General features: G+C 44.2%; 2 long non-coding RNA genes across 2 annotated transcripts; one reads left to right on the forward strand and one right to left on the reverse strand.

The window, feature by feature from the left end:
• Nucleotides 1–5,772: 5,772 nt before the first annotated feature.
• LOC131464421 (uncharacterized) lies at nucleotides 5,773–9,063 on the reverse strand. Its single transcript, XR_009241175.1, has 3 exons — nucleotides 8,886–9,063; nucleotides 7,016–7,247; nucleotides 5,773–6,564 (listed from the first exon to the last, which is right to left on the reverse strand). It is a non-coding gene; the product is annotated as an uncharacterized LOC131464421 (long non-coding RNA).
• A 4,681-nt stretch (nucleotides 9,064–13,744) lies between these two features.
• Nucleotides 13,745–15,955, forward strand: LOC131464419 (uncharacterized). The gene is made up of 2 exons (XR_009241174.1): nucleotides 13,745–15,334; nucleotides 15,432–15,955. It is a non-coding gene; the product is annotated as an uncharacterized LOC131464419 (long non-coding RNA).
• The last annotated feature ends 1,222 nt before the right edge of the window (nucleotides 15,956–17,177 follow it).

Here is a 17,177-nt window from a genome sequence, read left to right on the forward strand (position 1 = left end):
AAAAGTTGTCAGGTCTGTGAAACTTTGGCTAACTTGATAGCTTAAAAACTCGACAAAGACAAGCAGTTCATATACTAGCATTTTAAGAAGAAAATTAAGATATTTTTTTTTATGTCACAGACCAAAACAACTCTAGTTGACAGCTAGATGTGAATTTTCTGTTTCACTGCTAACGTCGCAAACCAAAACAACCAAAATAATCCATCCATCAACTTTCAAAATATTGAAATCCTAAAACTCACAAGAGAATAATTTAGTTTAACTAACAGTTTTCACCCCAACACTCAACCTAGTTTAAGATCAATATGAACAATAATGGAGTGTTAAACTGTGTAAAGTTGTCAGACAGTTAGCCAAATTAGCTATCGAGTTAGCTATCAAGTTAGCCAAAGGTCCGTAGACTCGGTCTAACTTGATAGCTAAAAATTCGCCAAATTAGCATTGTGGCGGACAAGGGACAAAGACGGACAGTTCATACTGTATATTAGTGAGAGACACATTTTACACAGTTTAAGAAAAAATGAAGATATTTTTTTATGTCACAGACGAAAAACAACTTTAGCTAACAGCTAGTTAGCTTTTTCCACTTGATCAATTCCACTTAAAATTTTAATTATACTTTTTATTGTTTCCTTCTTGTCCATACAATAAGACATAACCTACTTGGGAGTGAGATACTACACAAAATGTATGAACCTCTTATTTTCTAAAAAGGTGTGAACCCACCTTTTGCCCTACGTCCGCTAGGATTGGCTCCAGCAACCCTCATGTGAAGGATAAAGCTGTAGAAAGAATCCATTGACTTCAAAATATTTAAATCTTTAAGCTGACAGAACATGCACTAGTGCAACTTTGAGAGATTCTGTTTTCTTAGATGTAACACATTGTGTACATAAGCGGACATTTTGTGGTTTTATGCGCTCGCTGCATTCAGTCACAGTTACATGCACGACAGGGGGAATCTGTTGCCTTTCCTTTGTTCGGCCGAGGACGTTATTGTACACGAGGACGACGCGCTCATATCCACTGATGACACGACCGAGTAGCAAGAACACAATTAATGGATCAAAAGATTTGTCTTTGCAGGGCCGGGCCCGGGTTCACGGATCAAAAAGTGCTCAAGTGCGTCTTCTATTGTTGACTAATTCTCAAGCTGAGCTTTGTCCTTTGTGTGTTTGCTCGTGCCAGAATGCAAGCTCTCCACAAACAGTGTGAGCCAGAAGCCTCCTGAGGTGACACATTACCTGCCTGTCTGGTTTAGCCCGACCTCTTCTGTGGTCGACCGAGGACTTGTGCAGACAGGTTTCTCATGCTCACTCACACACACACACACACACACACACACATAACAATCCGTGAACACAAATTGTTACGTTGTTATGTGAGGCTCTGGCGACTACTTTCACGGACAAATGACTTAAAGTCTGCAATAACACGCGGTCCAATTATGTGCTTCATTAAGAATGTGTTAAAGTAAATGTATGCGAATGAAACAATTACCGGAGATCTTAACTAGCTCATTAACTGTAGTGGAGGAAAAAAAAAAAAAAGTGTCATAGAAGCCGTGTGGTAAAAAAGTGATGGACTAGTTTTGTCTGAACGTGACATGAATGAAAGGCACTTTTAAATTAGACATTTTTAATAAGAGCTTATTTTAGGAAAATGGCATCCGTTTGCTATTTGGAGTAAGTTGACCTTGATAATTGAGCCCAGGTCACCACAGAGGAAGGATGAGAAGGTGCAACTTGGAGATGTAAAGTTAAAAAACAGCTTCCATCTATTATTGTCGTAATATCTGCCTCTTGCACTGAGTGAAGTAATGTTGTGGTTTTCCTCATCAGTTCACACATACTTCCTCCTCCTGTGTGACGTTACTGCCATTTCCAGAACAGCAGCAGAGTCCTTATTTGTGTTTATCTCTTACAAAACTCCTTCAAGCATAAAACACTATTATTATTATTGAAAAATGTCATATTTGTCACCTTTATTCCCTGAATCTTTTCCCCAATACACTTATTTGCATTTACCTTTGAAAGATACACCAACTTCTCTAAAAGGTAAAAACTTGTAAATGACATTTGAATTAGTATAAAGTGTTGTTTTTTTTTACAATTATATTGAATATGAATAACACACTGATGAAAATTATCCTTAAAAATAAGACATTTTAAGCCACCTACTGCTTATATTTGCGGATAAACTCCCAATGTTTGCTTAGAAGCACATAAATGTACGTTTTCTTTTACAGAATTTTTGAATGTTTGGTTTTCAAAGATGTGCTGCACCTTCTTAACGCCATCCCATACTGAAATGTTCTGTTTTCATTTGTGTGGATATTGAACATTTTCCATTAAAATCAGGCTGATGAAACACAACGACAGGTGAGAAGTCATTTCGCTTTATTTACGTCAACATCTCGCACTTTCTCATCCTTCTTTTGTGGTCACCCAGAAACTTTTTGAAACTTTTGTTGAAAATAGGTGAGGGCCACACGATGGTGTAGTGGCTAGCCTTATAGCACGAGCGTCACTTGTTTTCTGATCGCAGTTCGACCAAGAGCTCTTCTGTATGGAGTTAACATGTTCTCCCCATGTGTGCGTTGGTTCTCCCCAGGTTTCCTCCCACAGTCCAAAACCATACAGAGGTTAACTGGAAACTCTGGTTGTCTGTCTCTGTGTGTTGGCACCAGGATGGACTTGTTGACCCGTCCACGGTGAACCCTGTGTCAGCCCGGGATTGGCTCCATCTCCTCCCGATGACCCTCACGTGGAGGATAAAGTGGACAGGAGAAGAAACCAGGTCAATATTTGTTGTACTAAATCAACGATTGTTGAAGTTTCCTCACACAATCCTCCTGGAAGCTCGAGTCACTTGATTTCTAGACGTGAGCATTCACCTGTTATCGATATGCTTCGGTTAGGCTGACGCAGTTTTGCGGCGCCCGGACGTTATTCCCCCTCGGCGTGGCAGCCATATTGGGAAGGAGAGCGCTGTGTGGTCGCCTGAGAACTTGTGTGTTTCCCAGCCAACGTGCATCTAAAGAATAACAATTTCACTAGCCATGAAGACCGTCCATGGAGCCGTGGGGGCCGCGGACAGCGAGCCCTGGCCAAACACTCTCCTCTCATGCAGCTTTCTATGTACTCCTATAAATACATCTCCTATTTGTATAGAGGCGATATGCATCTTTGGGAAAATACCACAATGTTGACATAAGAGCAGCCTCGACACCCCCCCCCTCCCTCGCCCGCTTTGCTGCCCCCTCCCATCTCTCTCCAAACTCTTTTTCTACCCCTCGCTGAACCTTTCAGTGCCTGAGAGAGAGAGAGAGAGATAGAGAGAAAGAAGGAAAGAGGAATGGAGGGAGTAAAAGAAGTGTCTCTTAGAGGCCTCCACGGTCTTTAAGCCACTATGGTATCCACCAGACCCCTCACATACACTCGGCCTCTAAAGGGCCTTTGTCCTGTAAAGAGGGGGTTTGCCTAAATTGGGGTGCTTGTGGATTGGCGGGTGGGACTGGGCTTGGTGTAGCATACTTGGCTCCCACGTCTCCATCACTGGAATGGTGAACTTTTTTTTTTTTTTTTTTAAAGCTAGGGAACTGAGAGGTGGGGTGTCGAGGGGGCAAATGGGGTGCTTTTTTTCGGGCGGAGGGGGGTTTGGAAATCTTCCAAACAGTGCCTTTTTGCTTTCAAAGAAAGCCCCACTTGTGTAAATGTGCTCTTTGTCCCTTTGCCTATTGTTTGAATTGCATTATGGACTTTTTGTGGGAAGCTCACAGGGGCCTGGGGGGCCTGAGGGGCCAAAGAGGGACCAAGACGGGGGGGGGGGGGGGTGTCTCTGCCTGAATGACTTGGACCCAGGAAGGACAGATCTGCAGAGGGACCAAGGTATGCTTAAGAAATGCATGCCAACACATAAACGCTGACATACAACAAAAAGCAAAGCCACCTGTATCCCACTGCTCAAATTATGAAAATGTTGACAATCTGCGGTAATCTGAGTCTCACGGCGGCAGATCTTGTCTTTTCTCAGGACTCTTTCAGTGCAGTTCGCCCTCTTTGCTGATGGCAACAATAAGAAAACAGTCCGCGTCCCTCCCCCTGTAAAGGGATTTCTTCTTGATAGAGCTGAGAGTCTGGAGTCGCTCCCCGAAGCCAATTCACAACCTCCATCTGTCCTCGGTCTCAAAGGGAAAACCTGCAGGTGGAGAAGTGGCACAAAGCGTTTGCATGTTTGGGGCCGTGGATTTCTGTCTTTTAGACTCCATTGGTCAGTTGAAAGACACTTTCACGCTATTAAATTACAGAAATTCAGCTTGTCAAAAGCTCAGACTCCTTAGAATCTAACAAACCTGGGATATCATAGTGTGGGAGGAAGTTCTTGTACTATATTTTATTTTGAATGATGCAAAAAAAAACAATCAATCATCATAACAGTCGTGATATAAAGTTAGATTTATTTGCACAACTAAACCAGGCGCCTGGGGAACAATGGTAGTTGGGTAACTTGCTCAGGGGCGCTCCGGCCCTTCACTTGTCCCGGGATTTCAACCAGTGACCCTTCATGTACGAGCCCAATTCCCTTCCACACAACCACGGGCCACCAAAATTGTTACAACAGGTGCAGGAAGTTCCACACTCCAGATTTTTAAACTCAAATCCATTGAGGAAATTCCACGGAGGATAAAGTAGGCCCTTATTTAAATTTAAGTTTAGGACAGTCTAACTTTCTAGTTCCTGTTGTAAGATTATTTGTGTAACATATACATTCACAAAAACAACTTAACACAAAACCAAGTATAACAATTAAGGAAGTAAAATCCTCCAAATTCCTGTCCAAATAAATTGTTTACCCATTGTTTCGTTAAAAAACATCGTAGTACATTTCTGTCCCCAGCAGTTTGGAGAGTACAGAGCCCCTAAAAATATGCATTAAGTGTGTAATTTAATGTATTTTATGTACTTTAATGTCTGATTCTTTCTTATGTCTGTCTAGTACGACTGTCACAATGGTGGTGCAAGTGTGGACAAGTAAGTATCTTATTGTCTTCAATCAAATCTTAAAACTTGGGACACGTCTGGTTCCTGACACATTTGGGGACTCTGGAGGCGAGTGTTCTAACCCATCACTTGTGCTCCTCTTCTACCCCCCCCCCCCCCCCCTTGACTGTCATCACACAGATATCCCTGTGACCTCTCTTTCCTCCGAACCCCCCACCGGAGCAGAGCGGCGCGGCACACGGGCTTCTTCCTGCTGGAAGGTGATTGAGCGTGCGCTCCCCGCTCCGGCTCTGTCCTGCTTTGTCTGGGCGACGTGTGCCTGTGTCAGGAACCACAATTAGTGGGGCGCGTCCCCGGCCATTAATCACAGAACTGTCCCGGATCCATGCGACTGACCGACGCCCACTTCACCCACACACACACTCAATGACGTCCTGCTCGTGTCGGTGACATCATCACGCATGGTAATGTAAAATTGGCACCATTGGCGTCTCTCATTGTCTCTCAATGCTGGAACTGTTCTTCACAGGTTTTTCTCCTTTTGTATTTCTGTGACCTCTGGTGGTATCTGATGTATCTGAGGTGGTTTCTGATGTATCTGAGGTGGTTTCTGATGTATCTGAGGTGGTATCTGATGTATCTGAGGTGGTATCTGGTATCTGATGTATCTGAGGAGGTATCTGATGTATCTGAGGTGGTATCTGATGTATCTGAGGTGGTATCTGATGTATCTGAGGTGGTATCTGATGTGGTATCTGATGTATCTGAGGTGGTTTCTGATCAGGTACTTTATCTTCAAACTATTTCCTTTGCATGAGAAATAGATATAAATGCTGTTCTGTCTGATCTGTCACGCCAAAGAGGATCAGACTCTTGGATCCTAGTTTACGCGTGACATAAATTTCGTCGTTGGCGTTGGTCCACGCGAATGTTTTGTATTTACGTCGTCTGAGATGAGCGAAGCATGATGCACAGTCAACGTAAACCAGTCACAACATTTTACACGGCACCAGGTCGCTAGATTGTGTTTGTTTCCCCAACAACTCCAGTTTTTACGCTGGCAGGAAATGGCTAGCCAGAGACACGTTTGCTCCCAGGTTCCAACGAGTTTCCTGAGTTTTGAGTTCGGACGCAAATGGAACGTAAAACTGGCGTCATATAGCGTCATACAACGTAAAACTGGCCTCAGACGCAACGCCCGTCGTGCGCATGAAGCTGTTTGCGTCATGAACGCACGGCGCTCCGATTTTGGCGATTTTCGCATGTGCGAAGTGAACTTCCACCCCTACCAGTAGGTGGAGTATTAAGCCCTGCTCACCAACAGAAAAAAGAATAAGTCGTCGCCAAGGATAACCATCCGAGCCTCGACCTGGCGACCCTCGGTCCGAGGGAGCTGTAGCATCATCCTATTCTTCTTTGGTGGGAATGCGTCCTATTCCCAGCGTCTAGACTTGTACCGCCACCTGGTGGTGACGTGGGATCCTGACGCGTGAGTAGACCTTGTCCCCGCCCACCTCTGTGCTGCTGCTGCTGCTGCTGCGTACAAACAAACGCTCCCTCACTTCAGGAAGAACAAACAGAAGCAGAAATAACATTCAAATCAAAACATACGCCCTACAGCTTCAAAGTGTTTGCATTTCTTGTCACAGTTTTCTTTTACATTGTGTTAACATTGTGTAGGTGTTGCTATGTGCTAACACTCCACTCCCTTCAATGATGCAGGTAGACCAGTTTCACTGCGTGTTAATGCAGACGCCCAAACAGCCCATCATGTGGCAGCAACTCACTGCATTTAGAACTGTAGTGAGACAAACTGCTCAGAAGACGTCATACGTCAGAACATGAGGCCAAACAAAGGGCCCCCCCCACCTCAGTTTCCCTCCTCTCACTCAGAATATTCAGATCGATTCTGTGGCAGGACGGTAAATATTTGTCATCAGACAATCACACATTGATGAGAGAAATCAATAAGTGATGGGAGGGAAACCAAGAACCAGCGTGTGCTCGCTCACCTCACAAAAATGGAGATTTGTTGCTCTCAGGGGCCGAGAGAGTTTTCTCCTGGGGACCGTCTGTGTTTTCTTTTCTTTCCCCTTTTTTCATTTCATGGGTAAAAACCACTGGAAATGGATGAGGGGACTTGTGTGAAGAGATTCCCCAGTGGAAACGCCCGGGACGGCCGAGGAACTGCTGTCAAACGAGGCTATTTTGTACTTGTGCTGGTTCGCCGGTTTGCCACCGCTCCTTATTTGCCCACATGCGTAAGTGTAGCACAAAACACACACACAAACACACATAAACTGTGTGGTGAAGCACAAACACACTCCATCTCTGTCACACACACACACACACACACACATAAAAACACACTCTCATCTGTATGCTTCCCTTTCTGTCACCATCTTTATTTAAAACAATGATTTTTCTTCCTCTCTCTCCGTCTCTCGCTTTATAAAAACAGAGGAATGAAAAGCAGCCAGATGGTAGTGCAGACCTAATATAAAATCAATACGCTGCCTCCAAGAGAACTGAGGAGAGAGAGAGAGAGAGAAAGAGGAGGGAAAAAGAAGAAGAGGAGCAGCTGAAGAAAGAAAGAAAAAACACAAAGAACATTAGAACACCACAAATGCCAAAATAGAGTTCTTTGGTGTCTTCTCTTTTTTTCTCTCTCTCTCTCTTCTCCTCTTACTTTGTCTCTGACACAAATATGTGCTCCACACACACACACACACACACACACACACACATGTTGCCTCAGTGTGCTTTAACCACTCACTCCAGCTTTGAGTATTCCGGGGTCGCTGAACTTCTCCACCTACTGCCTCACAATGCATCTCTGGGGAGCTCTGTGTGTGTGTGTGTGTGTGTGTGTGTGCATGCACTTGTTTTTTTTAACTCTTTTTTTTCTGGTTTAAACCGTCAGAACGTTTACATGACATGAGCAAAAAAACAACAACAACAACAAAAAGAATCAAATTTCTGTTTTAGTGCGACTTAAACCAGAGCTGAAATGAAACCCAAACAATACTGATCATTACGTTCACAGCTATATGTTTAACTGCACCCGAACTGGCCTGTGTTGCCCTCTGATTTCAATGGAAAGTAGCTCCAGGCAGCTCTGGAACGTCGTTCAACGTCTCCAGAACATATTTGTCGTATTTGTGACGTCATCGCACTGTATTTACAAGTGTTGAGGTCGACATTTCTGCACGTGTTCCACATGTTGTTGTCTTCCAAATGTTAATCTGGATAGAAGAAGCCAAACTAAGCGCGCGGTGCGGCGACTGTGTGAAATTTCATGTAGTTCTGTTTACGTTAAAGCTTTCAAAAAAGGGGAATTTTTAAACGTGCCACTTTAACGACGAATTTGTCGGAGCGCTGAGGCCACGCCTTTTGCCGAACAGAAAATCCTTTGATGACTTTTAATCATTAACATGTCGCGAACATATGGTCCGAATTTGACGCGGATAGCTCAAACATGCTAGGACGAGTTCGTTCAAATGCATAGATTAGCCGTTTTTGTTTTTCTAAAATGGCCGACTTCTGAGTGGGCGGAGCTAATGGAAGTACATTAGAAATTTGTTTGGAATCATGAGAGCAACATGTGTAAGAAGTTTGGTTAAAATTGGAACAACTATGTGCGACTGAGACACGATAGAAAAAATCTAAAATTTAGCATTTAACGCAAATTTTGCCACTTTCTCTCATGTCAAATATTCCCAAAAACTTCCTCAAGAAACTTCGGAGTAAGCCCGACACACTCACCAAATTTCGTCCCGATCAGCCGACTTTTGTCTGACCATGACCCGACTTCATGGGGCGCTATAGAGCCCTGGGGCTACAAACGGGTTTTTGCCCTATCGCATTTTTCACCAACCCTACCTCTGTGAGTTTTGATGCACGTTAATACCCTGAAAAGTGACCGGAAAGCCACGGAACCTCATGCCAGGAACCCCTGGTCCTGAAATCCTGAGGCTTCTGAAGATTTTTGTTTAATCTCATATCAGATCCGTCCAGACATAATCTGCTCAGGCTGCTTTGGTGAAGACGTGGGGTTGATGTCGATGGCGGCGTTGCTTTTAAACGAGGATGCACGTAGAAAAGGAAACGGCCCTGTCAAGTCTCGGGAGTCACTGAGATTTCCTTGTGCGATGCAGAGTCTCCATCTCCGGACCCCCGTCATCGTGACGCAGAAGATAAATTGACAATCCGATTTGCACAGCCGGAGAGTTCAGACTTCTGAGTTGAGACACATCTGTAGAAATCGATTGGATTTGCATTTCAAACCCACTTTAAATGTGTCTTGAATCAAATTTTGGAAAATAAAAGCCAGATTCTGTCCTTTAACTTTCAAGAAAATCAGATTTTTCCCGTCTTTTTTTTTTCTTTTTTCTTTTCTGGTTCAAATGAATGGAAGTCAGTGCCGTGTCCTAACAAGAATAGCTCCATGTGTGTGTGTGTGTGTCACTGTGACACAGGAATGCCAGGACTTCTCATTGGGCTGCAAATTGAGAGAGAGGAGGAGGAGGAGGAGGAGGAGGAGGAGGGCGAGGTAGAGATAGCTTCTGAAAAGAGAGAGGACTGAGGGCCATTGAGGAGTCATTAGGGTAATGATAATTGGTGCAGTGAATAAGCAAAGAGAGAAAAGGCGGAGGAGAGTAAGTGTGTGTGTGTGTGTGTGTGTGTGTGTGTGTGTTGGGGGTGGGTGGGCTATAAATTAATTTGATTGACAGCAACATGTTGGGGCAGAGATATGCAGGTGAACCTGGAGGCAGTGGTGAAGTTTTGGACACGTCTTTGCTCATGTTGTGTGTTTATTTGGTACACAGAGGAGAGATAGTGTTTGTTTTAAGTGTGTGTGCGTGTGTGTGTGTGTGCGTGTGTGTGTGTGTGTGTGTGTGTGTGTGTGTGTGTGCATGTGTGCGTGCGTGTGTGTGTCCCCGGTGCTTGTGGCTGCTTGCTGGGTGACAGATAGCCCCGGGAGCGAGGGGACACCAGGCTGTTTAGCTGATAATTAAGGGGGTTTTATCTTAATTTGAGCTGTTACTCTCTATCCTCTGCTGTGATTTATGAGTCGCTGGCCCAGCCCTGCTCCCCGGCTCTGCCCCTTAGCATCAGGGACAAGACAAAGGAACCTCTCTTCCTTCTGTACACATAACACACACTCGTACATTACACACACACTCGTACATTACACACACACACACGCAGAGATAGAAGTGGATGCCCGTGTTCTCACGCTGCTAACTCGGAGTGTAAAACATCCGTCCTGAGGAACGACAGCGTCACCGAGGTCTCATTAGACTCATTAAGTAGGTTTAAAAAGTAGAGATTGGTGAATGACAAACACAGAACATGAAAATAAGATGAAAGAATTACAGACTGAGGCAGAACAATAACATACAAACTGTCTTGTATTGTCTTATAGTTGCGTGGTGTTGTGTTTTTGTCATTTTTCTTGGTGTTTGTGGATTTCTCGTTGTATTTCGGACACATTTGCCTGTTTTTGCTGCTGGTTTGCTCCTCGTGACCCGTTCTCTCTTGTGTTTTTTGGATCTTTACTGTACCATTGTACTTTGTTCTGGGATCATTTGGGTCCTACATCACGACCTCTGACGCAAACATTCCAGTTTAAACGCGAGACCACGTCCTCGCCTCACGTCCTGTGGTGCACGGCGCCGTCGTCTTGTTTTTTTGGTGGTAATCTGTTCCTTTGTCGCCACAATATTCACACTGGTTACATTCTAATGGTTTCTCATCGACACAAAGACACACCTCTACTGTCTGACTCGTTAGAAACACTATGTTGTTACTGCTAACTGTCTCATGTCAGTGTCTATTTGTCTAAAGGGCAGGGAGAAGCCATGTGTGATCGTACATGTTTGCCTGGTGTGTTTGTGAAGGATGTTCTGTTTGATTTTCCAACTCTGAAACTTTGACCAACCTCATGTCCAACAACTGAGTTAGGATTCCAAGATGGCTGCTCCATTCAAACACTGCTTCTTTTCTTCTTCTTCATCTTCTTTTTTCTGCACTCTCTCCTGTTTTGTTTACTTTTAAAACGTGTGTAAAACTGTCCTGTTTTGTGTTATAATGCTGCTTATTCTTTTTCTAGTTTTATATCTGTCTAACTCCATTGCTTATTTCTTTATATTCTTTTTTTTGTCTTCGTCACTCGTCGACCTCTTTTTGCTGCCGTGACAAGTGAATTTTACTCTTTTTTTTCCTACATTTTCAGGACTTCTTTTGCACAAAAGCTGCTGAAAACGTATCCTCTGTTCACGCCGGGTCTGACGGAGGCCACTGACACGCGAAGCCATGATCACACAACGCCCAAGGAGCACATTTGCGTGTGCATTAGCTCTCGGAGGAGCGCGTAAGCTCAAAGTGCACAATCTCAGCCACACCGTCTGATTGATATCTGCCCGCAGTGGTGCAGCACCTCTCACTTTGTGGCCTTTATTCTCCTCAGCTCAGCTCATGCTGGTAATGAATCATAAGAGGAAAAAAGGGGGCTGAAGCTTTAACCTCTCACCAGCTGTCCCTCCCCCCCCCCCCCCCCCGGGAGGGAGATGCAGAGCAGTGTCGGATTGAGTTCCTGAGAGGTGGAGTGACCGCAGGCAAGAGTTAACTCGATCTTCAGCTGGGTGGGGTACAGGGTGAAGAGGAGGCGGGGGGAGGAGGTGGGGAGTGGTACAGTCAAACAATGCGAGCCACTGTTCTCAACCTATCACCCCCCGGGGTCACGGAGGAGAAGACATGCTAGTGCAACCTCATCTCCTGCAGTCGCCTCTCTCATAAAGGCCGGGGATTTCTCCGCTGGCCCGACTTGGATGTTGTTTTTACGCAGATTGTGGGCAGGCTCTTTTTGGACGGACGTGTTTCAGGCTGCACGGTAATAATCCCACAGGTATTTGGCCAGAGGGAGGGACCTTCACACCTCCATTAAAAGGAAAATGGTGCAGAGAAAGACAGTGTGGGCGTTTCTGCTGTTTTACCAGACGTCATTCTCTTGAGTTTTTTCCTTTTCTTTTTCTGGTGCAGCCGTTTTTATTTCTTGTCGGTCGACATTCATGAGATGTTTGTACAACTCTTGGTACATTCAGAGTCTCTCCAGGACTCGGTGTTGCTGTCTCCACTGTTGCCACAACACGTTTGGAACTAGTTTGACAAACTAAAGCGACATCCATGAAGCATTTCTGTTCAACAAAAGCAAAACCTACATTTCTTCAGCCCCTCGTCGTCACGCGGCACAGATCTGTGGTAAATGACCATGGGAATAATTCATGTAACTCCTTATGTGGACATCCTGGGTGTGTGTGTGTGTGTGTGTGTTTATAAGTCACATCTTCACGTGTTGTTGAGTCAAAGTTCTCACTCATTTTCTATTGTGTTTAAAAGAAGAGTCGCGTGCACAAGTCACAAAACAGACAGTTTAAACTTCAAATTCAACCAGATTAGAAAGATTTTAAGTACTTTTGTGTTTATAAAGTTATACATTTTAACAACAGTAAAAAGCAGCCTACATGCTCTGCGTTCAAAGGGTAAAACAACAAATCTTTTAATTTATGGATTATTTTCTCATTACTTGACTAGTACAGTAAGGACTGCTAGTTAGCTGTATCTTAATAGTCCAACAAAAATGCAATTAAAACCATTTTACTGATCAAAAATATCAAATAAAACAAGATGGTGGAATGTCCTGTCCCTTTAAGGAAGGTTGCATTATGGGTAGTAAGGTGACAGCCTGGGAAAGGGATAGTGCTAATGTCGTTGTGGCGTGTTCGGCCTGTTCCATACTACGTAAAAATCGACTTCCTTTTTACGAAAAAGGCGGTTAGATCGTTAGATTGAGTTCAGGTATTGAAGGGTCTGAACAGGAAGTAGCAACACTTCGCACCTGCGTGGAACAAATCGGGTTTCCAGTTCGGCTTTGAGGTAAGCTAACATAGCTACGTTAGCACAGCACAGCTTTGTTTACTTCCACACTGTTTTTTTATTTTAAATGTGTAAAACTCCTGCTTATTCTGGTTGTACTTTTAAACCTTCATATTTGTCTAATGTCATTGCTTCTTTCATATCTTATTGCGGTATTTTTTTTGTATTTGTCACGTGTCGACCTCTTTTGCTGCCCTAACAACAAGTCAATTTCCCAAAGAGATTTGGAGTTGAAGCCCTTGTTTGGATGCAAATGTTTGGTGATAAGAAAAGTAAAAAAAAAACCTCCAGCTGAATTCACAGAGACAGACGTGGTGTTTTCTTCAGAACTGAAATTCAACCAAAGGCAAGACGCGACAAAAGAACATGTGTGAGCATGTGTGTGTGATGAGATCAACAGTATGGAGAGGTGTTCTCTGCTGGAAGTTCACCCATTGACCCTTGACCATTGTGAGTCAGAAACTGGTGTGTATGTTTCCAGAGCGGCCCACCTTCCTCCTCCTCCTCCTCCTCCTCCTCCTCCACTCTTATCTCTTCCCTGGTGCTGGGGTGGGGGGCAGGGGCTGCAGGGGAAGTGGAGGTTCCAGGCACAGTCTTCTCAGGACATGAAACCTCATCTGTCCACTCCTCCTCCATCCATCCAGGCTCTTAACTTTCACCCCTGACCCTGTCACACCCTCCTCTGTGCTGCAGCAACAACAAAAGCAGGAGATTAGGGAAATTGACAGGCTTGAGGGGATTACTGTAGCCCCCCCCCCCCCCCCCCCCCTTTCATCTCGGACTGCGCTCACAGTTGACTGTTAGCAGCGCTACTTCAACTTAATCTGAGTGCAGTTCGCTCTTTTTTTCCCTTCGGTTTGTGTACTTTTGTTAGCCGTTGTTTGTGCGTCGACTTATCTGGACCAAAATCCACTCGAGTTTTATGTGTTTTGGGCATAAAGTTAGTGTGACGGCGTCCGGAGAATGGGACCCGGACGTCGTCCTCGGTTGCCTTTACACACACTGTCAGCAAACACCAGGAGAACGCTCTTGTTGGTCGTGTCCTCACCCAGTGGAAACGCCTCAGGTTGGAACCCGGGTTGAGTGTGTGGGAGTCAGGACAAGGCGTCAAAGGTACACAGCGACGATCCGTCTTCACCCTGCGATGTTTATGTTGTCCTGGTCCTGTGCCAAAGACGTGATGGACACACACCCATCTGTTAGCAGACAATCAGACGCTGTGTTGCACACCATAGGGCGGCTGAGGCCAAAGACCTGTCGTCCAGGCGCGGTTCAAACATCTAGGAGGAACCACCTTCTCTAGCCTCAGATTCACCATAAACAACAACAACAACAACAACAACAACCACCACTTCTTCTTTATTAAGTGTTGTTGAAGTCTAACCAATAATTATACTATCTACATAATCCAACTGCTGCGGTTTATTCTGAGTTGTTGTGGAGGGAAAAGGATAAACATGCACCTTGGTCGGTTGGGTTTACGTAGTATGTGTGTTGCTTTAACTGTCCTGTGGTAAATGGTAAATCAATCACTTATTAGTTTCTCCTTATTATTTAACCTCTTATTTTGGATCCTCCATCAGCTTCTATTTGAATTTTGAGAGCCTTAAAAATGCTGTTTATGGTTTACGGTCACAAACCGCCAACCGTTTTTCAACTTTGGGTGAATGATGACATCATAACCTGTCATTTTCTTGCATGTTGGAGTTTGTACACAGCGTGCAAGCTTTACCTGTTAATATGCTAGCTCCTGTGGCAGCGTTACAGCGCCACATACAGGTCGTTTAGGGAGGTTTCGCGTGTATGAAAACGCAGACATTTTAAAGAACGTTAAAAGTAAAAGATCTTGTGAGATCTTTTTAATCTAAAAAAGGCCATTTTTTAAATAAGAACGCAATTGTATGGCTGTAACCCAAGTTGTTTAAATAAAAATCCGTCATTAAAAAAGTCACTTAATTTCCTCTTGATGAAGAACGACAATGAACTTCTAGACACCTGTGCCTCTTAATTATAGTGAAGTCCCTCGTCTGGGGCTCTCCGTCTCCGTCTCCGTCTCCTGGCCCGGTGAAGTGACCCTCGATCACCTCGGGTTCTCAGAATCTGGCAGAATGTCAAAACTATTCACTCGACCCTCTGGAAAGCACGTCTGCTTACCGTTAAGCCGTTTAGCTCCTAATACCAACAACAAACACTCCTTCTGTGCCGGCGCCCGGGCACGGAGCACAGTGAGCCGTCTATGAGAGAGGTCAGGACAACTCTTTAAGCGGACTCTGCCCATCTGGCCCCGCTGGTCGGCTTCCTCAGCAGGAGACTAAGTGGGACACGGGGACACAGATGCCCGACTGACACCGGACCACTCGCGGAGCCTCAGCTTCAGCAGTGAAGCACGTCCAGTGAGTTGTTTTCTTTTTAATTGAAATGTAATTATGTAAGAATGAGAGAAATGTAGTTGTGAGGTTAACCACAGGACTCATCCCTTCATTTTTACAGGTGCGTCAGGACTACGCCTTTTTTCCGCGGTTGGTAAGAACCCGTGGAACCCGTGGCAGGAACAGGATCGCCGCGGAGGACGTGACAAGCCGACCGCCCACAGCCTCGCGTGACATCACCTTCAGATTAAAAACAACGGCCACTGCACCTGAGGCTAAACAGACAAACTTAATGTGTCACCTCCTCTGAGCTGAGGCCTGATTCACGCCGCTCACGCACACGCACACGTCTCTACTTTTGAGTTTCAGCGTCTTACGTAATGTTCATGCGTCACACGTGCAGTTCCCAGCAAACAAAGAAAGATGATGTTGAAACGACACCAGGATGATTACAAACACTGCACACTGAGATTATAATCAACATATAATGTGAGAAAAGTTGATGGTGTTTGCATTTGAAAGTTATGACAATTTACAAAAGTGTTTCTTTTGTAATAATGTGTAAAATGCACTCATCTGTTTTCCTGCACATTGTATTTATCTGTAAATGTTTTATTGAGTGACAATAAATAACACTAAATATCACGTCATCTTGTGTATCTTGTGACTGGGAAAATGTCTTCCTAATGGAAGGTTGTGGGAGTTTGAATCCCGGCTCTTCCAGTCTACAGTGTGTCCTTGGGCAAGACACTTAACGAATGTGTGAGTGAATGGGTGTGTATGGCAAAACTGTAGTGTAAAGAAGAGCTTTTTTCATGAGTAAACCAAGATATCTGATCGTTTCAGCTTCTTAAATGTGAATATTTTCTACTTTCTGTCATTTTTCAGCTTCTTAAATGTGAATATTTTCTGCTTTCTGTCATTTTTCAGCTTCTTAAATGTGAATATTTTCTGCTTTCTGTCATTTTTCAGCTTCTTAAATGTGAATATTTTCTACTTTGTGATTTTTCAGCTTCTTAAATGTGAATATTTTCTACTTTCTGTCATTTTTCAGCTTCTTAAATGTGAATATTTTCTACTTTCTGTCATTTTTCAGCTTCTTAAATGTGAATATTTTCTACTTTCTGTCATTTTTCAGCTTCTTAAATGTGAATATTTTCTACTTTGTGATTTTTCAGCTTCTTAAATGTGAATATTTTCTACTTTCTGTCATTTTTCAGCTTCTTAAATGTGAATATTTTCTAGTTTCTGTCATTTTTCAGCTTCTTAAATGTGAATATTTTCTACTTTCTGTCTCCAGCGCCACCAAAACTTTCCTGCGACATTTCAAGATCTTTTTTCTGATTCTCTTTGTTTCCATTTATATTTTCTTGTTCTTGTTTTTTTTGTTGTTTTTTTCTATAATGCGAGAATTGAAAATGTGCAACCCAAACACATGTGATGAAGGAGTCAGTTGTGGAAGTGGTTGGTGTTTGTGTGTGGGAGTGAACGTGTGGATGTGTGAGAGACAGTGGTGTGATGAACATGCATAATTGTGTGTGTGTGTGTATATGCCTGTATATTTATGAAGTGCTAGCTCAGACATTTAATTTGCCACAGCCGGGTGAATGTGCAGAGAGGCGTCTCGGTGGATGTGCGCTGTCACCACCCTCTCTGCCCTCCCCTCCTCCCTCCCTCTGCCTCCCAGCATTCCTTCTTCTCCACAACTTTCCCACCCTCCATTCTATCTTCTCCTCCTCCGCCCTCCTCCGCCCTCCCCCGCTCCCCAGTTCCTACACCTCATGCTGGGGCTAATTTTAGAGCTTCTCCTCTGGATCCCATGCAGCTTCCAGCTGGAGGTGCCTCTCTTCCAACCCCATCCTGCCTC

Source organism: Solea solea, chromosome 8 (assembly GCF_958295425.1).
Source record: "Solea solea chromosome 8, fSolSol10.1, whole genome shotgun sequence".
Taxonomy (NCBI): Eukaryota; Metazoa; Chordata; class Actinopteri; order Pleuronectiformes; family Soleidae; genus Solea; species Solea solea.